The following is a 7,987-nucleotide window of genomic DNA, read 5'->3' on the forward strand; positions in this document are numbered from 1 at the left end:
AGAACCTACCCAATGGTACTCCCACACCACAACACTTAACCGGAAATTTCATTGCTAAATCCGCATTTATCCAATTAGTCGAAAGAAGCCAATTTGGGGGGATGCCTAGTGAAGACCCTCACTCTCACATGGTGACTTTTTGTGACTATTGTAATGCGATTTCACAAACCGGTGTAAATCAAGACCAAATTCGATGGGTCTTATTTCCTTTTTCTCTAATTGGCACCGCAAAACAATGGTTGAAAGGCCTTGATAAGGTCACTCTTGGAATTGACTCTTGGAAGAGATTGGCTCTAGCTTTCTACAAAAAGTTCTACCCACCGGAAAAGACTAACATGCTAAGAGCTCAAATTACGGGTTTTAAGAAAAGGGATGAAGAATCTTTGTATGAAGCTTAGGAGCGATTCAAGGGAATTTGTCGCTCATGTCCTCATCATGGACTTAGCGAATGGTTCTTGGTTCAACAATTTTAGAATGGTCTTTATGAATACTCAAGAAACATTCTCAACATGGGATCAAATGGTATATTCACCGAAGTTGACGATAATCAAACTTGGAACAAGGTTGAGGAAATGGCGGTCCATAACTCACAATATAGTAGACCTCGCAAGGCTACTAGAGGAGGAAAGCATGAAGTGGACTCTATTACTCAATTGGGTGCTCAACTTAGTTCTCATATTGATACCATAAAATTGAAATTTGAGAAGGCTATGGCTAAACTTGAAGAAGCCTCAAAATCACCAAAGCATCATGTTAATGCCATGGTAGCATCTTCATCAACCCCAAGTGGGATATGTGAGAATTGTGGAACTTTGGGACATGACCAAAGTGAATGTAGGGGAACAAATGAACAAGTGAATGCTTTCCAAGCATACAAGAGTGGTACCCCTTATTCCAACTATTACAATGAAAACACCAAATTCCACCCAAATCTCTCATACAAAAGCCAAAATGTTCAAAACCCTCAACAAACATACACTCCACCTCCCATGAGAAACCAAAATCAAAGACCCTTTTTCAACCAAAACCAAGGTTACCAAAATCAAACTCCATACAATCAACAAAATGACTAAGGTTTTGATGTTCAAAAAGCGGTCCTCCAAATGCAAAAGAATCAACAAGAGTTTTTCACTCAAATGCAATAGGATAGTCAAGCAAAGGATATCACCATCAACAACATCCTAGCCCACACCAAAATGTTGGAAACCCAATTGACTCAACTAGCATCTTCAAGTTCTCAAAGACAAAAGGGGCAATTACCACCTCAAAGTAATCCCCCAAGACATGAAATGGTTAGTGCCATCCACTTGAGGAGTGGTACGAGATATGAAGGACCAAAGAAGCAAGTTGAGAATAAAGTTGTGGAAGCTAGTGACAAAGAAGAAGTTGTGCAAAACACCAAAGATGGAGAACCAACAAAAGAAGAATTTTCAAAGAAAAGTGAAGACAAGGCCAAGGAGAAGGAACCCATTGTGATTAGAATTCATTTTTCAAGTCGTCAAGCTAAGCCCAAATTTGATGACCAACTTGGGAAATTTATGGAAATTGTAAAGAATTTGGAAGTTTCGATTCCTTTCACGGAATTAATCAATCAGGTACCGGCCTATGCGAAGTACATGAAGGACATCCTTACGAAAAAGAAGTCGATCCAGAAGCTTGAAACTATCGCCTTCACTAAGGTGAGTAGTGCAATCCTTCAAGGGAGTTCACCTCCGAAACTCAAAGATCCGGGGAGCTTCTCAATACCGTGTACCATTGGCGACACCACGATCAACAAAACCTTATGTGATCTAGGGGCTAGTGTAAGTGTTATGCCGTACTCGGTGAGTAAAAGGTTAGGGATGGGAGAGCTTAAATGTACCAACATCACACTCCAAATGGCTGATAGATCGACGAAGACACTGTTAGGGATATGGGAAGATGTTCCCGTGAGAGTTGGGAAATTTTTCATCCCAGTGGACTTTGTCATTGTTGACATGGAAGAAGACTCCAATATTCCGATCATTCTAGGTAGACCTTTCTTGCACACCGCGGGTGCGGTGATAGATGTGAAGCACGGAGAGTTCACTCTAGAAGTGGGAGACGAGACCATAACTTTCAATCTTGACAAGACCATGAGAGCTCCCCGTTTATATGAACCATGCTTCATGGTTGATCACTATAGCCGGAAGGATGATGGGAAGAAGTCGGAATTTCAATGGAAGAAGAAAGTTGATGATGCTCCATCAAAAGAGCAAGAGAATAGAAACAAAGAGAGCTTGAAAAGCTCACCCATGACAAGTGAAGAGGATGGCCTCATTGGCCAAATCAAGAAAGGAGGAGAGTTGTCTCTATCAACTCAAGAGATTTTTAATGATCAAGTAGACGAAGTTTGCGGTGTTTGGGATGATGAGTTTGAAGGGATTTTCAATACCTATATTGGCAACGCTATCGATCAAGACCATCATGAAGGACAACAAGTACAAATATCTATTGAGTATCTTTATCATGATAATGAACAAGCCTTCGACTACTTCTTCAAGGTGTTGAGTAACATCAACAACACCTTGAACATGCCCCCATGACATCTCACTAAGGATGAGAGTTTGGTGGAGTCCTCTCCAAACCACCATTTGTAAATATTCTAACTCCCTAACTTGCAATTTAATTCTTACATTGCATTTTTGTCATTTTTGGATTTATATTTTTGTGCCTTGATCAAGATATTCATCTTTTTTGAGAGAAGTGAGGGAGGGACTAATGATTTTATTGATGTTTAGTGCTTTAACTTAGTGTGGGGATAGCAATTGCTTAGGCTATTCATGCCTTTGTAGTGCCCCTACAATGTAGAACACGAGATTTGAAGAATGGAAATGAAACGGGTTATGCAGTGCACGGATGGACCTGAATCCGTGCTGTCCAAGTAGAATTCGAGCGGCTTAAGGGTAATCCGCTCGTCTTGCAGGAATCCGAGCGTCTGAGGAGGAATCCGTTCGTCCTGTTGAGCTGCAAAAATCAAAAATTTGATCTGTAACAGAATCCGAGCGTCCCACCTGAGAAGACGCTTGTCTGATTCTGGACGCTCGTCTTAAGGAGAATCCGCTCGTCTTTTTGCTGCAACACTTTAAGAAAATTTCCTGTAAGAGAATCCGCTCGTCTTTTTGAAAAGACGCTCATCCCACATAGCAGAATCCGCTCGTCTTCACCGAAAGACGCTCGTCTTGTGGCGAGTTTTCCTGAAGCCTATTTATGCAGAATCCGAGCGTCCCGTGCCCCCAGCCGCTCGTCTTCCCCTGCTGTTTTGAAATTTTCGGGTATTTTAAACCCCTTCCCTCATTCATTTCACTCTTTCAACATTCAAACACTACCCATAAACCCCAAAACCCTCATCCTCTCCATCACCAAAAACAAGATTTCCTCAACCAAATTCAACAAAATCAAATCAAAACTTCCTTACAACAAAAATTAATCACTCCTTTTACAAAATCAATTGATTCAAACACCAAAATCTTCAAACTTTTGAATCGATTTTTGAGATACAAAGCAACATCCTTTCATCTCGAATCGATTTGAGCATAGCTAGAAATTGGAGATTTCAACCTTTCTTTGGTGTAAATCAACAATGGCAAGAACTAAAGGAGCAACAAAGGCACTCAAGGCAAAGGCACTTTCAAAAAGGCAACAACTCCTTCAAGCAAAGAAAGCTTCAAAGGCTTTGGTAGTTTCTAGTGCAAATTTGGAAATTCAACAACATGATCCCCCTATGGAAGCAATAACATCAACAACTCCGGTTATTGCTCAATTATCCGACTATCCGGAGGTAATTTTCACTTCCGATTCTCATAGGGATAAATTTGTCCATTTTGCTAAGAAAACCATTATGCCTACAAAATTCATTTGTGATAATGCCTTGACAAAGTTGGGTGTTCTTGAGCAAACCAAAGCCTTCTTTCAGGCCATGGGATTGGGTAAATTGTTTACCATGAGAGAATTGACATACCCCTCCCTCACCTTGGAATTCATAAGTTCATTGAAAGTTACTAAGGTGGAGACTAAATAATACATCGAGTTTCGTCTTGCAAATGTGAATAGACGCATCACCTTCGATGTTTTGAGTAAGATATTAGGCCTTAGTGATGCCCCGTACTATCATAAGATCCCCGAAAAGTATGACCCCCCTCCTCTTTGGGAGGCAATTTTCGGAAAGAAATTTGTGAGCTTTCATGCTTGTCGTGCTCTATTAGTCCACCATCCGGGCATTAGAGTGTGGCACAAGGTCATTGGAAATACTTTGATAGCGAGAAACGGCACTAATCATCTTACCAAGCTCGATTTTGTTCTTCTTGAGTCGGCCTTGAACATAGGAAGGAAGTATACTAAGCCATATAATGCTCTAAGGCTTTTGGTTGAAAGATGGCTTAATGTCGATTGTGGCAAAGAGGGCACCGCTTTTATTGTGAATGGAGGCCTAGTTACCTATTTGGCCAAGCACGTTGACCCAAACTTCAACAAAGACAAAACTTATGTAGCGGTCAAAGGAGGTCATCTCATTGATATGGACGCCATGATTAACAAGTTTAAGTGGGTCAAGCATGATCCTCTTGACACCAACTATGGGTGGCTAACCAATGAAGCTAGATCCTTCTCCTTGCCTTCAAAGATTTGCCGATTGAGTGTTCACCGAACAAACTACCTTCTTCCACTCTCCAAGGAAGCTGAGTATATCATTCATCAACAAAGAGGCGAAATCGAAGAGCCTTCCTCCTCCATTGTCACACCACCCTATCCATTCAAATATCAAGAGTTCAAACCCAAGGATGTTGAAGTGGGAAATGATTACTTGACCCTACTCATGAGAGAAATGCACCAACAAGCATATAGTGATCGAGTGGATGCCTACAAGGCCCAATATCCACCCCTCCTTCATTTAGCTAGGCAAGGACTACTTGATCCATCATGTCCTTTGCGTAGTTGGGCGGATAGGGAGGTTTTATTTCCAAGCACATCTAGTGGTGAAAGACCGGGTGGAGAGGAGGATGTTGATGTTGAAGTTGTCGATGATGAGGGTGGTGATGAAGAGGTAGGTGAAGAACAAGAGGTTCAAGAGAATGATGAAGAAGAAGAGGCTCAAGATGAGAAAGGAGAAGAAAGTGAGGAATATCAAGGAAGTGAAAGCGGGAGTGGAGATGATTCCACTTCTATGAAGGAAAACGTTGATAATGATGATATGATGGAGGATTAGCAAACCTTGGAGGCTCCTACACTCTTATGGTTTGTCTACTTCTTTTGTTTTCTTTATTGTATCTTGATCATAGTCTTGAGAGTCCTAGCAACACGGAGGACTAACACCTTGGCTCCATTAAGGTGTTCTTTTTATTGTTCCCACATGAAAAATCCAAAATGACAATTTATTGTTTCATGCATTGCATTCCATGTGCATAAACTCCCCCAAAATTCAAGACATTAGAAATAATGTCTATTTTGGTTTGGAGAAGTACATGCATACGCATCGGGAGGTAATCTAAATTACGCTCTCCGCCATAACAAAAACCCATGCATCATGTAGTGTAGCTTAGTATAGTTTGCATTTAAGTTTAGAAATCATGCATCATACTTGCATAATTTCCTATCGTATTGGCCATTGAGGACAATGCCCGTACTAGTGTGGGGATGGGAAATTCTAACTTGACTTTTATTCAAAAATCCAAAAAAAATTAAAAATTTCGAAAAATACAAAAAAATTGAAAAATTGAAAAAATCAAAAACATGTTCATTTCCTTTGTAGTGTAGTCTTGTATATATTGTGTTTGTCTATCCTTGTTCACATTGATTGACTACGCCACATCCGAGACATGAGGATATTGAAGATCGCATGGTATGATCCTTCCAATATCCTTTTTCCTCTTTATGTTAATGACTATGTGGCTTTATTTTTATTGATGCGATAAAAACAATGTGAATTTAGGTCTTGCATTTAGATTATTTGGCATATTAGTTGGTGGAATCATATGCATTAGGATGTATATATGTTAGTTGCATCATGGCATGTAGTTGCATGTTAGATAATTTTGCGAAACCGTCTATTTGGGAAGCTTGACAAGTGTATATAGGCCCTAGTAGATGCTTTTTTTCTTAAGACTTTGCTTGTTAGAATACTTGTAAAACACCCTAGGATGTGTCATGCTAGTATCCTTTGACCCATGGATTAAGGCCTAGTCAAGAGTACCTTGTGGTGTGATAACTCCTTGGCTACCGTTTATTCCAAGGTGACGCTTGAAACCATGCAACCATCATTCATCCATGTTCTACCATACATTTTGTCATCAAAGGGAATGGGCACAAAAAGAAATTGTTCAAATTTGAGTTCAAGAGAAGAAAAGAAAAGAAAAAGTTTGCAAAATGCATCAAAAGAATAGAGGAGTAACAAAAATACAAACTCCTATGCTTCAAATATAAGGCACCCTCGTTACTAATTGGGGTGACTTTGAAAATGTTCAAAAGAAAATGCAAAAAGTTGAAAGTTGTCAAGTATTGAAATGCCAAAAATCAAAAGAAATGGCAAAAAGAAAGTGTTCTCAAATGTTACATGCCACAAGAAATTGGGAGGAAAAACAAACAACAAAAGCAAACTCCCAAATGAAACTCAAATACTATTGATCCCTTTATCTATCGTATCCACTTTTGTGCATGGTAGAGAGGGGACGACCCTTCTTCTTGTCTAGGCAAGAGGGGGAATTCCGCGATCCTCCAGTGTTTCTAACACCATAGGGAGGTTATTCTTGACAAAAGCATTTAACGATTGAGGACAAAGGTACCCTAGCTTGACACAACTTGGAGGTGATTTATTGGTATCCTTCTAGGCTTAGTAGTTTGAAGAAATTGCATCTATGAAGGAGTGTGTACCCTTGAATTGCTTCCCCTTTAGATAATTTCCGCCACTTAGATGAGGAAAGTGGCTATTCTTTTGTAGATGCATCCATTACTTGTTTTGTGTGCTTTAATGATTGGATGTGTCGCCATTTTGGCAAGACCCACCTTGCCTTGCAAGAAGGCATCCTACCTCATGGTTGTCTTGTTGTGAGTTGAAGGGGCAGAGTGAGACCCGCTAATTGTCTCATATAGGCTATGCTATTAGGTTAGTTTAGATAACGGCCCTAGTTTTTGTCACCTCTTTACTCGGGACGAGCAAAGGTTCGGTTTGGAGATATTTGTTGTGACCATTATTTGAGCGTATTTAGTCCCCGAATTGGCCTTGTTCCCATGCTTTTTAGTGCATATTTAGGTCATTTATTGTCTTTAGCCCTTTGTTTTGCATATTCTTTGAGGTTTTGTTCCCTTGGTAGGAAAGGAGTGCAAACCTTGCATTTTCATGGCAAAATAGAGCTAAATTGATTAAATTCAATGACCAAGCATCAAAGAGAAGACAAGACTAGAAGGCCTTTGTACATATTATAGTAGATGGGCAATGATGAGGAAAGATCCTTGCATCTCCGACAAGATCCCCAAGGATTGTTGGAAGAAGGAAGAAGAAAAGAAGAAAAGAGGAAAACTGACCAAGAATCCGAGCGGCTTGACCCTCGAGACACTCGTCCAAGAAGGCCCGAATCCGAGCGTCCGGCCATAGAATCCGCTCGTCCAACAGCCAGTCAATCCGCTCGTCCCGCTGCCTTGGACGCTCGGATTGTGTTACGGCAACTTTCCATTTTCTTCTTGTTCTATTAAGGATGCGCATATTTCGGAAAGACCGGCAAAAAGGAGACCGGCATCTCTTTTGAGAGGAGCGATTCCTCAAGGACTTAATCATCATTTAAGCCCTTAGTAAACCCTAATTTATGTACCTAATCCCCACTATAAATACCCCATTAGTCTAATTAGATAATCATGTTCTTGTTATCAATCTCTAGTGTAGTTTATATCATTCTAATCTCTTCTTAATCTTGTAATCAACTTCTAATCAAGTCTTAATACAAATCTCATTTCCTTAATTTCTCTTTTATTCATCTTTTAT

General features: G+C 40.1%; 1 non-coding gene across 1 annotated transcript; it reads right to left on the reverse strand.

Annotated features, from left to right (window-relative positions):
* Positions 1 to 335: 335 nt before the first annotated feature.
* Positions 336 to 442, reverse strand: LOC141618649 (small nucleolar RNA R71). Its single transcript, XR_012531452.1, has one exon. It is a non-coding gene; the product is annotated as a small nucleolar RNA R71 (small nucleolar RNA).
* Between the last annotated feature and the right edge of the window lie 7,545 nt (positions 443 to 7,987).

Source organism: Silene latifolia, chromosome 1, assembly GCF_048544455.1.
Source record: "Silene latifolia isolate original U9 population chromosome 1, ASM4854445v1, whole genome shotgun sequence".
Classification (NCBI taxonomy): Eukaryota; Viridiplantae; Streptophyta; class Magnoliopsida; order Caryophyllales; family Caryophyllaceae; genus Silene; species Silene latifolia.